A 21,569-nucleotide genomic window follows, 5' to 3' on the forward strand; every position below is an offset into this window, starting at 1 on the left:
GATGTAGGGGCTGTGGTTGAGCAGCGGTGCCTCCCACAAGGCTCTGCACTCTGTGTGGTGGCACCGCTCGCACACCCCTAGTTACGGCACTGTGCAAATATAATCCAATAACCTAAAATGTATGATCTTCTTTGAATATTGAATTTAAACAACATGGATTTGTAAAAAAAAAAAACAATACAGAATGATCAGTATAGTAGATACTGTTGTCCTGAATACAGATGTGACAGTCATCATCCTCACCTTCCACTTAATTTGAAACTTGGTTTGAACATAATGGAGATGGATAAGACTTGGCAGCTCAGCCAATCATTAGTAGTCTGCATGTAATTAGTTAAGTGGGGAAGGCTTGTCTGACTCCATTAAGTTCAATGTCATTTAGCTATCAGATAATGTAATATGGAAAATGTTTCAGATGCAGAACAGAAAAATAATTACAGTAGTTAATACTTTATTAGATTGTATTGTAATGTTACACATATCATCACACTTAGGTAAATAAAATATTTCAAATACATCCATAGAACAGTAATTGGATCGTATATTTTTTTACATAAATCAATTTGCTATTTCCCATGTAAATGGCATAGGGGGAGATTGATGAAATGATGGAGAGAGAGAAAGCAGAGAAGCTAAAGTACCAACTAATCAGCTCCTATCTGTCATTTTTTTCAAACACAGGCTGTAAAATGGGAAGCACTCAGCGGTTCTAAATTAATACACTAAAGGGTGGTGTATTAAAAGTAAATTTCAATTTATTACATTATAACTAATACTCATTAAATTAAATCACACAGAAACAAAGTGCTGTGAATATCCGATCCTTCTGAAGAAACTGCCAGTTCAATAGGCAGAGAAACGCGTCAATGCACCGGTCCCATGACTACCACTGACAGAGGTACCCTGTCCTATATTCCTCAGTGGATACATTGGAAACAGAAAATCCCTCTCTGTGTCCGCAGAAAACAGTGTGTTTTCCCACAGTGCTGCCACAACTGCACTTGAAAACAGCCCAGTGTGTTATATTGAAGTGAACCCTATATTCAACCAGCCGCTACAAGGATCCCTCAGGCGATGCTGATTAGGTTTCGTATATCCACCAGTACATGTGCCGGACATACTTAGCCACACACCGACGTATGTCACTCCTTTCATCACCTAATAGGAGTGTGGACCCTCGCTGAGAAGTCTCACAAAAACCTCCCACCCCCACCCCCCATGCCACCCTGAGCCCAGAACTTCGCAGCGGAGGTAGGGAGAGCAACTCTCGTGGACTCTTCTTGGAGTTTACAACAGCGGTGAGACCTAATACATTTATTTTAATAAGGGTACAGTGCACTGAACCCAATATTTTAAACGTTTCAATGTTTGTACAGTACATTGGGGATTTTGTCCAGTGAGAAAATACAATAAGTCGGGAAACTTTACTGCATTCTGGCAGAAACAAAACTGCTCCTTAAGAAATCTGATACTAACTTACATAATGAATAAATCAATATTGATCTTAGATTTCAGCTGATACTAAATGTTCATTATTCTATATCTGCAACAAATGTTTCTTTTCTGTAATCTTCTATAAGGCTGTGTGTCAGATTGCATTTTCCATCTACTGCATGGTGCTTTGAATGCTGAACAAAATTCACTAATTGTAAGATATGTGCCCGCTTTGAGATTTGTGTTTTTTATTCACAGCACTTTGTCTCTGTTTTTATTTCATGAGTATTAGTTATCGTGTAATAAATTGTCATTTATTTTTAATACACCACCCTTCCGTGCTGTGGTCTCCAACCTTAATTGAGCTAATTGAGAAAAATGAGACGTCTTGAAGAGCCACATTTTATTTTTGAAAGCTAAAATCTGGCTAATAACCAAATTTGTCATAGAAAAACAACAATGCATTTACTGTATTAATACAGTGATAAAGCTACTAAGCTTTGGATGGAGATAAAGTGAATGGAGACAAAGTACCAGCTAATCAGCTCCTAACTGCGATTTTTCAAACACAGCCTGTGACATGGCAGTTGGGAGCTGAGTGGCTGGAGCTTTATGTCCATTCACTTTATGGTCCCACACCCCCTTTTCAAAGTGCCCAATCTGTACCTCTGATGCCTGTTGTAAGCTGTCAGAGGGGGGGGGGGGGCAGGGTGCTGCTGGATATATTATGCAGGCAGGACAGTGGATGGCCTGGTCCCACACACCCTTCTCAAAGTGCCCAATCTGTACCTCTGATAACTGATAACTGTTGAGAGCTGTCGGGGGGGGGGGGGGGGGGAGTGCTGCTGGATATACCATGCAGGTAGGACAGTGGATGGCATGGTCCCACACACTGTTTTCAAAGTGCCCAATCTGTACCTCTGATGCCTGTTGTAAGCTGACATGGGGGGGGCAGGGTGCTGCTAGATATATTATGCTGGTAGGACAGTGGATGGCCTGGTCCCACACACTCTTTTCAAAGTGTCCAATCTGTACCTCTGATACCTGTTGAGATCTGTCAGCGGGGAGCAGGGTTCTGCTGGATGTATTATGCTGGTGGAACAGTGGATGGCCTGGTCCCACACTCCTACCAAACAGTGCCCGGTCAGCGCTTCTCTTAACACACTGTAAGGTTAGAGCCATAAGGTGAGCTATCCTGCATGCTACCGCCGTCGCAGTAAGGCGAGCTACCCTTATTGCGGCCACGGGTTGATGATTGCGGCTTTAGTGTATTAATTTAGAACCACTGAACGCTTCCCTTTTTTCCTCTTTTTTTCTGTACATTTACATATAGAGAGCCCACATATCTCTTAAAATGACAGCTGCTGTGTGTTTCTCTAACTTATACAGCTGGATATTATTAGCGCCTAGCACTGTACATTTCTGTGCAAAGCTCTTCACAGCCTGTAAAATGACAGTTAGAAGCTGATTGGTTGGTACTTCATCTCTTTCCAAGTTATCTCTCTCCAACATTTGATAAATCTCACCTCTTACTGTTTGTTGCATACACACGGTACGATCTATACCACCAACGAATTGAAATATATCTTTCAGTGAAGTCATCCTGCCTCATCTCTGAACAGGCAAAGTTGACGATATCGTCCAAGTTGGCCTGCATGTATGTACGATGAAAGATATCTTTATCTTCCATGCGGGAATGAGCATCGTAGGACGTTGTTAGGTTGGTGACTGCAAAAAAGTGAACGATATGAATGACAACAATATGAACAATATCATTATCGTTCATATCGTTCATGAAAGTCGTACCGTGTGTACGCACCATAATTCATCAGAAAAGTGGTATTTGCATGACGATGTGCTACATCTATACATCTATAGTTGGCATAGTACCATGTGATCTTACCTTCTATTACCATTTTGTTCTATTACTTTGAATTATCTACCACCATGTAGTTTTTCAAATCTTATTGCTGCTTTTATTCTGAGTGCTGGGGGATTACTTTTTGTTGTTTCTTGTATAGACTAACCCCTCCCTTACATGCACCTGAGTGATATTACGGAAGTTATTGAGCAGCTACCAATATGTATTGCTGTATTGAGAGGCATAGATGGGACCAGCGTTTGGAGGGCATGCTGGTTCTTGTAGTGCCATGAGGAGGACTTAGGGGTGACTCCAAGGTAAGCTGGCTCTCAGTTCAGGTATATTTGTATGTGCCATTATCATGTGGCCTTATTTTGGCCAATTATATGACCAAAATTGGATATAGTTATCAGTTTTGGGGATGAGTTTGGGGTGCAGTGCCCTCTGGAGTTGGTATGGCTGGGCTGCTCTGGGGTGGCACACACTTTATTTAGCACTTTAACACCTTCAAATTATTTTTTCTTCTTTTATTGTATATATATTTATTTTTATTTTTTTTCTTAGCATTTTAATTACACCTTTCACCTATGTATCACCCATTAACACATAGTTTTTGCTTTATTCCTATTAACACATACTAACACTTTAGTCCCTCACTGGTGTGCTTCACTGGGGTTTCTGGCCTTCGCCAGCTTTATTGGGGTTCTGCACCCCAGACTCTGACCAAGTGATAGGGCCTTCCGATATCACAGACGCTGTGACATGGCCTGAAGGCTTAGCCATATTTTTGCAAATAGATGCAACTGAGATCTCTGAATCTTATTGCTGGTTTCATTCTGAGTGCTGGGGGATTACTTTTTGTTGTTCTATTACTTTGTTTTAACATGAGTCAACAGGGATGATATGTCATTAGAGAAACAGAGATCTATATAAATTAACTATGTACAGTAGGTAGTTTTGATTTCCAAAGATAGATACATTTTCAAATTTAGGCCATTATATTAATTTTAAAATGTATCTAGATTGTTACTGCACAAAAAACACAATTTCAACAATTAGTGTCATGAAAACATAACAAATTAATGTGTGTTATCTTATCTATAACATTTGCTTACCCCACAGTCATTGGCTCCATCTCCACACATCCCAACAAAGTATCTGAAGCAATGAATTGAACTTAATTAGAAGCTTGTGCAAATTGTATTTAGAGACATTTTACTTGTTTACTTACAGTAATCTAGTAGCTATTGCATAAAGGGTTATTTTTTTTATAGAAAATGTTAGTGAATAGCCTTTTATCTGTTGAATAATAGGAAAGTGAATCAATTACAATAGTCAGTAACGTGTAGATGTATAAAAAATAACTAGAATGCTTAGTTGCAACTTTTATATTAATACTTACTCTAACTTTTGAAGTTCTTCAATAAGATTAGATTTTTGCCTCGGAGTCATCCTGGCAAAAATGGTCCCATTTAACAGTAACTTCAAGACAGGAAAAGTGTCAAAAAGGATGAGAAAAACATCTTATGTTACAATACATTTCTTCTAACATACTGTATGCATTGCACATATCATTCAGTTTATTATGAAGCACGTTACGGAAGCAATACTTTTGATGTCTAACAAGAACTAGGTAACTCATTTCCTTGCAAATTATATTTTTAATGCAAATAACAGCAATGTACCAACCTGGGCTGATTTACAGTAATTCTGTTTACCGTATATACTGGAGTATAAGCCGAGTTTTTCAGCACAAAAAATGTGCTGAAAAAGTACCCCCTCGGCTTATACTCGAGTCAAGTGTAGCGCTGACCGGATGGAGTTCGGTCAGCGCTACACACTGCCAAACACACAGCCGCCGGAGCTGGCAGCTGCGTGTTTGGTGTAATCAGCAGCCGCTGAGAGTCTGTCAGACTCTCAGCGGCTGCTGCTGCTCCCACTGCGGGAGCCATCTTCCGGCTCCCGCAGTGGGTGATGGGAGACACGTCGTCATGACGACGTCTCTCCCATGCAAAGCGGCCGGAGGAGCGGACAGCGGCGGGACCAGGAGCGGGAATTCAGGTAAGTGATTTTCTTTTAAAATCTTTTCACGTCTCTCTCTACTGGGGGGGGGGGACTACAGGGGGCACTACCAGGGGGGATTACTACAGGGGGGATTACTACAGGGGGCACTAAAAGGGGGGATTACTACAGGGGGCACTAAAAGGGGGGATTACCACTGGGGGAACTACCAGGGGAGGATTACTACAGGGGGCACTACCAGTGGGGGATTACTACAGGGGGCACTAAAAGGGGGGATTACTACTGGGGGTACTACCAGGGGGGGATTACTACTGGAGGCACTGAAAGGGGGGATTACCACTGGGGGCACTACCAGGAGGGATTACTACTGGGGGCACAACCAGGCGGAATTACTACTGGGGGCACTACCAGCTGCTGCCATTTCCCACACTAGGCTTATACTCGAGTCAGTAAGTTTTCCCAGTTTTTTGGGGTAAAAGTAGGTACCTCGGCTTATATTCGGGTCGACTTATACTCGAGTATATACGGTATTTCAATTAGCTGATGAATACTGCATTCCATACAACTCCTTTCACAGTGGGCTGTCCTGAGGCACCAGGGAGAGATATGTCAAACCTAAAGAGTACTAGAGGGGAAGTTGAACAACCAATCAGCTTCTAGCTGTCATTTAACAAGTACATTCTATAAAATGATAGCTAGAATCTGAATGGTTGCTATGGGAAACTTCTCCAAATTTCCTTTTTAGAAGCTTTGGTACATTCCCCCAAGTCTCAGTTTGGGGGTAACTGTTTATATCAATGTCTTCAACAATATGGGTTGTGGTACACTGTGACCTATTTCTACAGGGTCATTATTGACATATTTATATTTATATTTAGCTGTCTGTATACTTCAATAACTCTCTATTCAGAGGCTGATTTTACCTGCAGCCCTCCAGTAAATTCCATCACCTTCAGTGAGCCAGTCGGAGTCTGTGCACTGGCTTCACTAACAGTGGCTTCCCTAAGGAAGCGCTATTTGCTAATCACATGCTGTTCTATAAATACATAAGTACCAAAGCTCTACTTTGACAAGTTTGTTGTCTTGTACAACTTGATTCTGTTTTCTGGTTCTCAATACTGCTAAAAGATGTCCTGAGCACCATTATCACTAATTTGTAACACTGTTTTAATACACAAAAGGTGCAATTTGCCTTGACCCATCAAGAATAAAGGACTCACAACTTATCTTCCTAGTAATGCAGCCAAAATAGGAGAAACCATAAAAGGTGATCCTAAAACAGGGAATAAGTTGTACCAGAGGAAATATCAAGAAAAAATAAACAGTAAGTGCATTTTATAGGGTACAATTGCAGTTACTACTATATATTACTGAAACCATGTGGGCCCACTACTGAGATACAGTATTTGCTAAGGGCTGACTCATCTATAAAAGAGACCCTGGATATACTATAATACTTTATATCCTGTGCCACTATAGAATGTATATAGATATATATAAACTCTATATACATATGTGTCCTCATACATCTAGCCTCAATACGCCACGCAGCGCAACTTGCCTGGCGTGAGTGAGCCTCCACGTGCTACTCTGAGAGCGTGGGCGTTTTCTTTTGCTGAAAATGCGCCTAAGTCAAAAATGAGATGTGACTAGGACGCACCTGAGCTCGTGTGCTCCTAAGTCTGTATATGAACCACAACGGAACTTGGACTCAAAAAAGCAGAGTCTCACAGGAACTGGTGCACCGAGAGGGGCTTTTTAGTGCAACTGTAGCAAAGATGTTTCAGGTCACATCTGTATGTATTATTATCATGTCCTACAATAAATAACCAATTTGTATTTCTCAAATACAGTATATACATATATATAATCTTTTGAATTATATGAAGCGTATAAGGTATTTGCCTCATTTTAACAGATTTTGGGCCTGATTCAGCACGGATCGCAATTGCAACTACGTACGCAGATCAAGTGATTGTTAGCCATTGTGATTATGCGATTATGCATTCAGACAGAAATCTATCGCAGAGTGAGTGACAGGCTGTGAGAGTTTGCGGGTGGTGACTGGGGAGTGGCTGCAGAAACGCAGGCGTGCCTGTCTGTTTGAACGCCGTTGAATGGGCGTGCATAAATTAGCCACTGAAATTGCATACGCAGTTTCAGAGCCTTCAGCGTGTGACGAGACTTGCAATTTCTGCGACGTGTCAGAGCTGCTGTAATTGTGTGTGACGGGCCGATGTGCTTCGATGTTACCAATGTATACGCACATCTGCCCTTGTCTGATGTAAATATTAAGGGAGGAATGTATAAAATATTCTTGTTATAGGCCTTTACCTTTCTGTGATGCTGCTAGTAAATCATCTTGCAGAGCTCACCATTTAGTACAGGTTGTTTTTCCATAATCCATGTATCTTCTCCAAGAGCTCTGCTGACAATCTAATTAAGGTGTGATAATCCTTACAATTACAATACAGCAGCCAATGGTAAGGCATGTGTATGACTTCAGTGGGGGCAGCATATGACATCATCTGGGGGTGTGGTCAGATCCAGGTAGGTCCAAGAGTATGAGAGAGGGCAGGCAAAGAGGTTGCAGGTGTCACACACTATGTTGCCTGAGGGGTTATATTTAAAGGTGTTTATGACTTTGATATATTTGCTCCATAAGATGCACAAGGTGGCATATTTAAAGCCACCTGTATAAAACAAAACATACCTTTTAATAAAAGATTGGGGTCTCAAATAAATTTGATTTAGCAATGTATCAACAGTGTATACCGTCAATCAAAGTTATAGTTCTATACTTACTTTAGGTAACACATTGTAAAAGTGTTGAGTTATAATCTGGTAGGACGTTCCAGTCAATACAAAGTGAAAGTTCCCCAAAATAGTGGAGTTATGTATCCATCCATCACCAACAGCAATATCTGAATCCTGAAAATAATATGTATTATTGTTATTAAGACAAATTAAGGCACTTGGGGGTATATTTACTAAAGTGAGAGTTTTTAGAAGTGGAGATGTTGCCTATAGCAACCAATCAGATTCTAGCTATTATCTTCTAGAAGGTACTAGTTACATTTTAATTAGAATCTGATTGGTTGCTATGGGCAATAGCTCCACTTCTAAAAACTCTCACTTTAGGAAATATACTCCTAGGTATCAACATCCAGAGGCGTCACTGGGTCTGGTGACACCTGGTGCGCACTCTGATTATCCCTGCTCGCTGTAGGCATGTCCAGGTACAAAAAAGGAGGGGGTGGCTCATGGGGGATACTGATGACTTCACTACGGGGGTAGCCCAGCATTGCTGGAGATGCTGGGCTGCCCCCAGAGTCTGGGCTGTCGGCTCCTCTTCTATGATAGGAGCGGGGTGCTGCAGGAGAATGTCATACTGCAACACCCAGCTGCTGTCACTGCAGAGGAGCCGGCATTTTGGTGTCACCCCCTCCGAGGGCGACACTTCAGTGCGGCCTGTACCCCCTCATGATGCCACTGTCAACATCAAGACAATTAGTAGCAATAATGGCACTAAATATAAAACATACACATTCATATATTCTGGGTTGAAAATCTACAGTGCTCTACAATGCATTTGACTAAGATGTTTTAGGGGGAGATATATAAAATCTCAGAGAGAGATAAAGTGAAGTTGCCCATAACAGCCAATCAGCTTCTACAGTACTGTAGCTATGATTTATCTAGCACAGTCTAAGAGATTTCAGACTTCTTTTACGAAGCAGTAGCTTTTGTAAGCTGACGCTTCCCGGCGGGTTGGAGATTAAAATTTAAAACAGCACTCGCAGTCAGTGTACAGTCACTCTGGGCTTTACACTGACTGTGAGTGCTGTTTTAATATTCAACTCCAACCAGCCTGGAAGTGACATCTTACATAAGCCACCGCCTCGTAAATAAAGACCGACAGTTAGAAGCTGATTGGTTGCTATGCACAACTTCCATTTATCTCTCTCTGAGGTTTGATACCTTTCTCCCATGTCTTATAAATCCCAGGAATCGTCCTACCAGACGCAGCTGTTTCATAATGATGATTTGTCCAGGATCGGTTCCTACAGGGTATTCCCCCTATTGCTCTCGCCGTGTTTACTACAGTATAGCATTAAATTCAAGGCAATGAAAATTTGCAGATAATTGGAATTTGGTAATAAAAATCGTATAACATCACAGTAGTAAAGCATAAATTTAATGAAGTCTTTCACTCCATTGAATTATACTGACTGCTGCTTTCATGTTATTTGAGAAAAAGTACAAAATATACTTTTGGCTTTGAAAGTTTTCCATTATTTTGGTTTTCCGTCATGCATTTCCAAGTAAGTGATGCAGGTAAATCATTCTCAGGTTCACAGGCCTCCAACATAATAATGTTACTGTTATCAGGAATCATCCCTGAATTTTTCCCAACTGTCACAGCTGTTTGAAGGTTGTCACCTATAACAAGAAGAGATACATTATGGTGTGTACAAGTAGTGACTCTATTCATTTGTATGAAGAGATTTTTACTTTTAGTAAAATGACATTGGAACTGGTAATAACAGCATGGAAAGGTATGTAACAGTGGGCACATTCGGTGAAATCTAAGGTTTGGTTTTGGAAAATTATTTCTAATGATTTTTAAATGTCATCCTCTGGTATTTTCACAGCAACTGTACCATACACGTATACAAATTAATTATTCCAAACTCACTATTCAATAGATATAGGAAAAATGGTCAAAGCTGCAACCATTTATCCATACTGTCCACTTGCCGATTGACTGCCAGTGATTTTTAGGATTAATCATTTAGCAGTGATCAGCGAAAATTTTCAGGTGAGACATTTTTAATGGGGATTTTTTTCAGGGATATTTATTATTTGTACTATGCGGGCCTGTTTTGTAGTATTTGTTGTTACTTTAAATAGTATAGACTGTGAAATCAGGGCAGATGCTGAAGTTCTTTTACTTTTATTTCCATTTCCGTATCTGCACTAATTTCACCATAAATCACAACTTTTGCCCTGAAATTTGTAATGAACAGAATTTTGGGGATTTCCTGTAACCTTACTATTCAGTGAGACTCTCTTATTCATAGCATTACACTTATAGGCTGACAGGAAAATACTGCAAATAACCAAAGTAATGTATTTACTGGATAAACAATTAGCATTATTTGTATTAATAGATACCTGTGTCCAAAATGTAACTGCCCATAAAATAGTGCAATGCTCTGGACCAAGTGATGACTACCATCCCCCATTGTAAGACAGTTATTTACTGCTCAATGAAACATATTGGGAAATATCAAAGGAAAAAGAGAAAACACTATGTAACAATTTACTCTTTTTATAATTAAATTGATATAACTTAAAATAAACAAATTGACAATGTCCTTAGCTTTGTATAATTGCTGAATGCATTGATTGTCCAAGTGATGTAATACTTTTTCTCATGAATCCTCATTAAAATAACTTGTACTGTTATACAATTGTTCAGATTCAGAACATGAATCTAATTCTAACTCCCACTAGTCCAAAACTACAGTTCATAGGGGCCAATTTATCATTAAATATTTGCGGCATATTCCACAAATGAAATTCAGGTTATCTACCACGCGATCTCTAAGGGGAACTGGAATGGGTTTGAGAGCAGCTATTGCTGGTGAGGTCACCACTCTCTTAGATTAACACAGGAATTAGATTTTGGGACAGCTAGCGCTCACCTTTGGATTTTCAATATATTTATATGTGTCCTAATGATCCATGGTCTTATGGTGAAATGGAAATAATTATAAAGAGGCTCTGTTGATAGTTAAAATTTTGGAATTATACTGTATTCATGGGCTCACATTAAAGACTGACAGACTTACAAAATACTTACAGGGAAAACATGAAGGAATGGGAGGGGATAACAGTGTGGGGGGGTTGTATAAAGGGAGATGTTTGTAAAAAAAAATATATAGAAAATATAAAAAATATAAAAACATTTTTCTTTATATGCAGAAACCTTTAAAGAAAGGTGAATAAAAAGAATAATATTAATGAACAAATTGTTTTTAGGTAGTTAGTATCAAAATAAAAAAAATATATATCCAGGTGAATAAATGAATGAAGTTAAGTACGGGACAGTGTCATAGTTCCTAATGGAAGCTGCTTTATGTAAGTTCCCTTTTGGGGATCCAGAGTACAGTTGCGGATGTTATCGTCCAAGCACATTGCAGGGCAGGGCCGGCTCCAGGAGGAGCCGAGTCCTGTGCAGAGCGGGACTGAGGCACCCGTTACCTACATGCGGCTTTGCCACGCTCGTCTGAAAACGGGTGTGTGGCCTAATTACCATAGGCCACCCCGCTAAATGACATTATTTAGGGGCTTGCACGTATGGCACGCCTCCCGTTTAACATTAGGCTGGGGACGAGCCCAGCACTTCGTCAGTAGCTGACCTGCCCCCAACCTTCATCCTGCACTAAATGGATGCCGTGCACCATTCTCTTCTCCAGGGTCCGGCACCGCTGAAATAGTGGGCAGTGCCCACTGTCCCGCTGAAATCAGGAATGATTGGGAGGGATGCGCCCTCTATGGGGTGACGCCCCTTTTTCGACTGCACTGGTTGAACGTGCCTAAAGCCGGCCCTGTTGCAGGGACAGACTCCTTTCGGAGACCCTATTCCTGCGGGTGCTTTTAAAGACATCGTGTCCAGATTGCATTTAGTATGCAATTATTGTTAAATTGGCCCCTTATTATCAATGACAAGAAATACATTAATAAATATATACAGTACCTGTCACCATCACAGTTCTAATGTTGGCTTCATTGAGCTCCTGCATTACTAACTTTGTCTCTGGCTTAAGTCGATTTTCCAGGATCAGTAAGCCTAGAAATGTTAGGTCAGACTCAACTGCTTCCCTTAGAAGTAAAGAAAAATAAAGTTTTACATATAAATAAATGCAAGCTACAAGTAACAATCATACATATAGGATATTTAAATGCTATACTTGATGCAAAGAATGTGGGGCATTATTTAGTTCAGTGTCACATAAACTTGTGTGTATATCCTTACAGTACACACTAGAGGATATGTCGTCCAATCCGGCGGATTGGGTGACATATTGTCCACATCGGGCAGTGTGTACCCGCAATGTCGCTGACGATGTGCACTCCCACACATCGTCAGCAACCATTGACCGTCGGACTTGCATGCAGGTCCGACAGGCGATATCGTCAGCAGGGGCCATGCTGCTGAATGCAGCATGACCCCCGATGTCGCGCCGTCGCTTTCGGCATCGGCAAGTGTGTACGCACTTCTGCCAGGACCCGCCACACAACAGGCGAGCTCAGGGTGGACAGAAACCTCCCGTGGAGCAGAAGGGCATCGTTAAGTGTGTGCCCAGCATTAGGTTACACAGCTGATAGTGCCCTGAGAATCCAGACTGATATACACATGTAATCAATAAAGGTTAAAAAATAGACGAACACCACTCTGGTTTATAAGGGATATAGGGCATGATTCAGACCCGCTCGCGAGCGCATAGCGCTCGCAGGCGGGTCGATGTTTGGCCCCTGCGCATGCGCCGCCTCCGGTGTACGCATACGCGAGCCCCAGCGAGCGACTGAAGTTCAGTTGCTCCGGAGCTCACTACAAGACGGGCTGGCTGTCGATGGTGAGTGACAGCTCACCCCGTTTTGTAGGCGGGGAGGGGGGGGTGGCTGCACAAATGGTGGCGTTCCCTTAGGAACGCCTGGCATTTGTGGGCGGCCCTACTGATATCACTCGTGTTGTCAGTAGTGGACTTCCTGCTCTATTAGAGCAGGAAGTCCACTTGGGCTTGCCAGTTGGAGTGGTTCCCCTATTTGAATTTTGGAAATTTATAATGCTAGTGTTAACATGATTTAAATAACATTGCTACTGTGTCGGCATTGTCCTGCCAGCATTGCGTGATAACATTTTCACTATCGATAGCATAAATGTTGAAAAAACATAAATCCTGTTTAAAAAACATTGTATTAAGGGCCTGATTCAGACCCACTCGCAAGCGGCTGTCCGCTCGCAAGTGGGTCGATGTTGTGCACTGCGCATGCGCACGACGGCGGGAGCTCCGTTGTGCGCATGCGCCAGACACGACGAGCGAAGGACTTTCCTTCGCTCGTTGTGTCTGATCAAAGGGGGCGTGCTGTCGATGTTGATTGACAGCACGCCCCCTTTGGTGGGCGTGCCGGGGGCGTGCCTCCCTGATGGGGGCGTTCCCAAGGGAACGCCTACCATCAGAAGCCGGCCCACTGACATCACTAGTGATGTCAGTGGGAGTGATTTTGGCTCTGACTCAACCGCAGGCTCCGGCTCGCAGTGGCGATGGTCGCGATGGTCAAGACCATCGCGGCCATCAAACTGCACGCTCGTATAGGCTGTGGGTGGTGACCCACAGCTATACGAGCGTCCAGGAGGACGCTCCATAATTATGGAGGATGGCCCTCATTCAGAGCGTGCGCTCTGCTCAGAGCGTACGGCTCTGAATGAGGGCCTAAATCCTTAATTGCCAACCCTTGTCCTAAGAAGTCAATCAGTTAAAAAATAGAGAGATGAAAAGAAAGCCTATATTATTTGGCTAATACAAAGAATAAAGAACAGAAAAAGCAAAAACATTAGGTTTCAACCAATTAGAAATTTAAGGAAAAACTTTTCTTGATGAAAATCCAATTGACCGAAAGGGTCGATTAGATACATTATAATTGATGGATAGTTTAGTGCCACATTTACTGCAGCAGGGCAAGTATTGTGACCCTTTGGACCAGATGGGTAATATTGAGGCCCCCTAACTCTTGTCTGGAGCTAGTGTAGGGCACTTGGATACTGCTAGATTAATGCCACCACACACAGTGGTTGAGCAGGACTCCTGGCATGTAAATTTGCAGTGTGCAGCTTATAGATCTGGAACAGAATATTTCAACACTCTCAGCCACAAAACAGGCAAGTTTTTACATAGAAACCTACTCCCCCCAGTAAACACCAGCAGCTATTGGCTGCTTGGAAAAACATTGCAATAATATGAGTTTCATTGTTCCCTTTTAAAAATGTATATAACTTTTACCTGTCTATGTCTAATGAAGTAGGAAGTCTATCATTTTGCAGTGATCGATATGCCAATCCAATAACTCGAAAACCTTGCATGGTGTAGAAATCAAGCTTCTTGGAGAAACCATGTGGAACTATTTAAGAAACAGGACAGGTTTATAATTTAAGTAAGTGCACAACTATAGAACAGCTAAGTTGGTTGCCAGTGTTGGAAAAGACAAGGGGGTTTATTTACGAAGCATTGAGTTGCAAATCCCGGCGCTTTTGTTCTTGTTTATGCCCAATATTTAAAAGGGCAATGCTTTTACTAGCCGTGTCTTGTTTGTAAAAGCACTGACTTTTTAAATATCACAACTGTACATTACCACCCATTGCTAGTGATCTTGTCCCCATACTGCCGGATTTATTATCCACTGTTTAGGAGAGTCAAGATTGAAATTGCCAGCAATGTACAGTGGGTTTGAATCTTCTAATTCACATACAGTTTAGTGACTTACAGTTCAACTGCATGCGGTTTAGGGGAAACGCTATCATTACTTATTAGTATTACTGCTATCATTCTTTAACATTGTCAACATATTGGCTAAAAATAAAATATGTGTACTTGGTATTTAAAAATGTTTAATATTTATAATGGTCCCCTTTATATATTCAATACTATGCTGTAGCCAGACCTGCTATGCCATGGCCATGCCCCCATCAGGTCATGGCCACAGAATGTAGTTCTATTGCCGGTGGACGGGATGCCGGTCATCAATATACCAACGCCTGTATCCCGAAGGAGAACAGGATACCGGCGTCGGCATTCCAAATCGCAGCAATCCTGATCGCACGGACGGTCCATTTCCCCAGGGATGGGGGTAGGGTTAGGTTTAGGCACCCCAGGGGGAAATTAGGGTTAGGCACCCCCCTGGAGGGTTAGGGATCAGCGGTAAGGAGGGGAGATTAGGGTTAGGCACCTCCCAGGATGGTTAGGTTTAAGATGCGGGAAGGGCCGGTATTTCATACCCATTCCCATACCTCTTGGAGCGTGTGCTGCTGCAACATATACTTTTAAGACATCTAAGAGACGAAGGGGCATAGCCACACCCCTCCTGTGGCCACCTCATTTAATGCAGGTAGGAGATTACAAGTGGTGTTGGGGACTATTTTTAATGCTTAGGTGGTTTGTTGGCTATTTATTAAACATGAATGCTAATTATTTAGTGTCTGAGCTTTATTGGGGTGATCAGGTGTATTTATTATATATGAATGCTAATAATTTAATGTCGGGGGCCTATTTTTTAATTGTGAAAGCTATTAATATACTGTTGGGGCTGGTTGCAGGTAGAGAATGCCTATTTATTAAACATGGGTCACTAACTATTAGTTTAAAATCAGGGTTGATGCATAGAAGGGAGGCTTAGGGCCTGATTCAGAGCTGCACACAATGCCAATATCCACATACATGAGAGATTGCTTGCAAGGTGACCAAATTCCTAAAAACTCGTATGGCACGTGTTACACAGAGTGACGCACAAAGAAGCTGTTGTGAATGAGATGCACATTATCAGCACCACTGTGAAAAAGTGATGGGCGTTCCCGGGTGGTGACTTGGAGGAGGCAAGAACTGTAGGCAACAATGGTCCATTTAATAGGTGTGTTATGGGAGTGTTTCAGGCGTGTCAGTGAAAGAGGTTGCCTAGAAATACGCATGGCCACACACACCAAGCGGTATCACCCCGTGTGCAAATGCTGAAAGAGACCATCTCAGACCTTACACATTTGGCTGCACTGATATTCACAAGGGAATACGTTTATAGCAGCATTTTCATAAAGTCGCAGATAGGTGTCTGCTAATTGATGCTGCTGCGTGCGCTTCTGCATCGTGCTCTATTACTAATGCAGCTCATGAGCCCATAATGCGCACACTTCAAATTGAACAGGAGATAGCACTGGGTCAGAGTCTTTGCTATCTACTGCGCCTGTATCATCTTTCAATAGACATCGGGGAAAGTGGTGCCCCCACCAGCCAACTATGGGGGATGCCAGACACGGAATTGGTATGAAATACCGTCAGCCGCATGGCCGGCGGTTCGATTCCCGTCAGCGGCAGCCCGACAGAAGCAGAGTGCGACGCAGCGGAAGCCCGACAGCGCTGGAAATCCCGATCGTGGATAGGTAAGTATCCACTAACCTAACCTAACCCCCCTAACCCTAACTCTCCTTAGGGGTGCCTAACCCTAACTTCCCCCCCAAGTGCCTAACCCTAATCCCCCCTCTAAGTGCCTAACCCTAACCACCCCCTTCCCCGCTGCCTAAACCTAAGTCCCCCGGGGGGGGTGCCTAACCCTAAGTCCCCCACGGGGGTGCCTAACCCTAACCCTCCCTCCCCCTAAACCTAACCCTCCCCCCCGCGGCTGTCCGCTCGCGGCGCCCGGCATCAGTACGATTGTGATGCCGGGCGCCGGTCTCCCAGAATCGGGGAAATGTGGGCGTCTATATCTAGACGCCCGGCATTTCACCCATGCCGGGATAAGACAGTCGGGAAGCCGGCTGCCGGTATTTAGGCAGTCGGCTTCCCGATTGCCTCCCCTAGACACGAGCCCCCTCTTTGGCTAAAATTCCTCTCAGGTTTACACATTGCTTGACTTTCGATATTTTGTGTACTTATGCCTTATTTCCAAAAAGGGCCCCAGCATTCCAGGATCCGCTTATTCAGGACTTCCTCACAGTGCAAGGACAGTTGGGAGATACAGTACAGTATGTTCCACTGCACATTGCCCTGCCCATGACAGAAGAGCTGCATGAACATAACAGTAGCAGGCGCAGCTTCTGCTGTGTAATTGAAGTAGATGTTCTTGCAATTGCACAAACGTGCCCCTACTCTTCTCTGCCTTAGTGGCAGAATCACATAAACCTGCATTGGGTGTATGTGCGTGTGCCCACTGTGCTGGGTATGTATGTGCAGAGCGTAATTACACAATTTAGACTCGGCAAACTGACATAATACTCATTTCTTTTCACCTCTATCAGGGGTATTCAATATGAAACGTAAACTTCACCATCTATGCGTGTCGAAGTTTTTGCCGCACATCGGAGCTTTTGCCGGCGAAAAAGTATTGTGCGCGCCCCTGATTATACCCGTATTCAATAAGAAATCGGCAAAAACGGCACCCGGCGAATGTGAAATCAGCAGAAACTTCGCTGATTTTTGGGGTAATCACCCTAACACCCCCAAAAAGATGCTCTGACATGGGGGATCAGTCTGTATACCCCCTATTAGCCCTACTGAAGGTTTTTGGGGTCTTTAAACGGGCTAAAAAGCTGCTATTTTGGGGATTTGGGAAGGTGGTGAAGAATAGTATTTTGAAGGGTTTTTTGCAGAAAATAAGTAGTCCCAGCAAATTTTGGGTACTTGAAAATAGGGGTGAGCATATTTAAAAGTTGCTAAAGTGAAGTTTTAAAAAACGTTAAAAATCCACCTGCCGCAAACACCTGCAATGAAAAAACACCTGGGGCACACTTGGGGACCCCCCTAGATTGTAGTTCGCTAGTTTTTAACTTTGTACCCCCTCATTTTTTTTTCGCCCCCGAAATGAAAGTGCTTTTTTTGGGGTCCTCTGAGGTATTTTTCAAAAAAATGTTGACACAGTTTACCTTTGGGGGACTGTCGAAGCTGGATTATTGGCTGAGACAAGATCAGTTTAAAATTGAATCGCAGCGACACCATCTTGCGACTGGCCGCAAGACGCCATTTTGCGAAATGGCCGCCTAAGCGCCATTTTAGATAAACTCACATTTTAGTACATGTGACGATAATACCATTATCATCATGCGAATGCATCTGTGACCATCACCAAAGGTTACGGCGATTCACCAAAAGCCTATTTCATTACTTTACGTATTATAAAGGATATATTCCAGAAATGGCTTTACAGTATTGCATTAGAGCAAGTGGCCAGGTGACAACTGGCTTGTGTAGATAAGGTTTCTGCATAGTGTTTGTCCACTACGGGTGGTCCGGCTAGAATACATTAGCAAGCTTCCTGCAATGACATGATTTCAAAGGCTAGAGTGTCACCTTGGGTCTGTCTCTTGTAGCTGGGATATTTTGCATTTTCACACAAGAGTCTGTAAGAACAAAAGAGGTATCTTTCCTTTGAACACAGGAAAGGTGGGGGGGCCTGCTGACAGGACATGTAGAACTATCTAGCCCAGCATGTCACGCTGCTAAGATGTTAGAGTCAAACGCACCCATCTTCATACACACATTAATACGTCTTTATATCAAACCCCGAATACTCACACATTACATATTCACACATAAGGTTTAATAAGCTTTAAAGTATATGATTTAAGTTGGTTCAGTTAGTTTAAATGCTGAGAAATAAAGATATTTGATAACTAAGGTATTATACATGATAAGCAAGTTGTGTTTGGTTTTGTTCTGATGCGTATATTTTTTTACAGCATTCCGGCGTTATCTGTGGAGAGATCGCATCATGCAAACTCAAGTTATGGATCACAGAACCTACAAGCAACAAAATGTTTTATTTCATTAACAACTGTTAGGATGTTACAGAGGGCATGATTAGAAAGATCCCCAACTATTAGAGGCAGGGAGAGTCTATTTGAACCAGCCTGTTAAATGTGCTGTAACATATGCTTCTCCTCTGGGAACCAATGATATCAGCAACAGACTTCCCTATTGTCTTTTTATTCTGGGGGGGTATAAATATGAGTGCACGAATGCTAGTCTTCAGTCTTGATGCTGAATGCTGTATGACTGGGGGTCTCTTGCTTATGCCTATCTCTGGGTCCGGAAGCGCCTGCATATGTATACTGTACTTGGGGTCTGTATAATTTCCTTTTGCGCCTAAATTGTGTCTCTCTATCTGTCTCTCTCTCTCTGTGTGTGCCTCTCGCTCTGTGTGTGTGTCTCTCTCTCTCTGTGTGTGCCTCTCTCTCTCTGTGTGTGCCTCTCTCTCTCTGTGTGTGTGCCTCTCTCTCTCTCTGTGTGCCTCTCTCTCTCTCTGTGCCTCTCTCTCTCTCTCTGTCTCTCTCTCTCTGTGTGTCTCTCTCTGTCTCTCTCTCTGTCTCTCTCTCTGTCTCTCTCATTGTATTTATTTGTTGCTTATTATACACAGATCATAGCATGTAACTGACTGTACTTTTACTTGAATAATACTTTGTGCTTCGGAACCACATGTTCTGATTCTGGAGTGTCTATTTATTGTATGACTGCATACACAAATTAGCGTCATCCTTAGAGGTTTATAGGAAGGATTTTAGAAGGTACAGGCAGGGGTATATAGAGGTTCATTTTAATATCAACAGGACTGTCTGAAGGTTGGAGGGTGGTTTCCAAAATGTTGCACCCCAAAACCCCAATTCTGCACTTTTTTCTTGCCACCCATTCCTTGGTGATACTTTTTTGCAGGGTCGAATGCAATATACTTTTCGCACCGGCGAAAAGTTTTCAAATTGAATACGGTGTAAAAGTAAAAGCGGCGAAACTGACGTCATCGGAGCGAAAACCTCGCAGATACAGCATTTTCGCTTCATATTGAATACCCCTGTATATGTTATGCCTTATTTCCAAAAAGGGCCCCAGCATTCCAGGATCCGCTTATTCTGGACTTCCTCAACAGTGCAAGGACAGTTGGGAGGTACAGTACAGTATGTTCCACTGCACATTGCCCTGCCCATGACGGAAGAGCTGCATGAACATAACAGTAGCAGGCACAGCTTCGGCTGTGTATGTTGAAGTGGATGTTCTTGCAATTGCACAAACGTGCCCCTACTCTTCTCTGCGTTAGTGGCAGAATCACATATACCTGCATTGGGTGTATATGCGTGTGCCCACTGTGCTGGGTATGTATGTGCAGAGCATAATTACACAATTTAGACTCGGCAAACTGACATAATGCTCATCTCTTTTCACCTCTATATGTTAAAGAGCATGCCCGTCATTGTATTTTTCTATGACATGAAAGGTTTGTGTATGTTTATGGTGTAGCTCATATAATAATAAAATAAAATAAAGCTTGCCCTAGAATGAGATTATTACAAATTGTTTGTTATCTAACATCTTAGGACAACAACATATATAATAAGGGACCTTCAGTTAATTTCCTTTTTTATCTGGTCTCTGTTACTGTAGTGGAGCTTTATCAAAAATTATGTTATTGCCATTTTATACATCCTCAAGAGGTCACCATGTGCCAGTTAGTTATTATAGTTATTATTATAATTTATTTATATGGCGACACAAGTGTTCCGCAGCACCTTACAAAGTACATAAGCAAGTTGTAGACAAGCAACTTACAGTACAATACAATACAGGACCAGGACATGGATAATATATATTGCTACATTAGCGACCATAACACCCAGATAAGCAGCAGAGCATAAGCAACCAAGTGTTAGGTGCCCAAGTGGTGAGTATGAAGTAGATGAAACTAAAGTCGGGAGAAGCACAAGAGGGTAGAGGGCCCTGCTCGTAAGAGCTTACATTCTAAAAGGTTAGTTAGAACTTGAAATATCATGTTTCATTTTTGTACTATATACTGTATGTACATTAGATTTTTTTTTACTTTTACATTCTCTTTTGCTTATGTTGTATTATTTACCTGTTTCAGGCTTACAGTAACGGATGACCATTTCTGGTGCTCCTTTCATGAACAATGTCAGGTTACTATCACCAATAACCTGAGTAATCACAGACATGCGCTGCAGACTGGAGGAGAAGGGGAACTGATGCAGAATGAGGATTCCTTCCACTGGCACCTAAGTGTGAATAAATATATTATTATGACTAATGTGCAACAGAAGAGTCCAGTTAACCACTTCGCTGCTGAGGGTTTACTCACCCTTGTGCTGAGGTAATTTTAACATTTACAGGCCTGTCTCAGTAGGGAACGCAATTGCGATTACGGATGCACATCATGCGTTGATGGTACCTATGTTTACGCAGACGAGCGTCATTGGACGGATATGAGAAAACAACAGTGGTCGTCTTTATGCAGACTGAGCTTTGACAAGCATTACCATATATTTGCAGCTGCGTTCCGTGCGAATTCTGAGTTGTGATCGCAGTAGAGATCGCTGCTGAATCAGGCCTTACATTCTAATATCAATGTCGATGACATTTCTATGCAGTACCCACACAATTTATACTTTGTTTTTTCAGAAGACTTTGTATTTTCATCAAAA

The 21,569-nt window shown here is 42.3% G+C and overlaps 1 pseudogene across 1 annotated transcript in view; it reads right to left on the bottom strand.

The window, feature by feature from the left end:
• LOC148508281 (putative cation-transporting ATPase 13A4) overlaps window positions 1-21,569 on the bottom strand; it is a 176,399-nt pseudogene that overhangs the window by 44,561 nt on the left and 110,269 nt on the right. The window contains exons 16-22 of the transcript XR_015869602.1: window positions 20,987-21,143; window positions 14,389-14,506; window positions 12,084-12,208; window positions 9,591-9,760; window positions 8,123-8,248; window positions 4,698-4,777; window positions 4,411-4,453 (exon numbers count right to left, since the gene is read on the bottom strand). The product of XR_015869602.1 is annotated as a putative cation-transporting ATPase 13A4 (transcript). The remainder of the gene's footprint in view (window positions 1-4,410; window positions 4,454-4,697; window positions 4,778-8,122; window positions 8,249-9,590; window positions 9,761-12,083; window positions 12,209-14,388; window positions 14,507-20,986; window positions 21,144-21,569) is intronic.

Source organism: Taudactylus pleione, unplaced genomic scaffold, assembly GCF_031769625.1.
Source record: "Taudactylus pleione unplaced genomic scaffold, aTauple2 ptg000372l, whole genome shotgun sequence".
Lineage (NCBI taxonomy): Eukaryota > Metazoa > Chordata > Amphibia > Anura > Myobatrachidae > Taudactylus > Taudactylus pleione.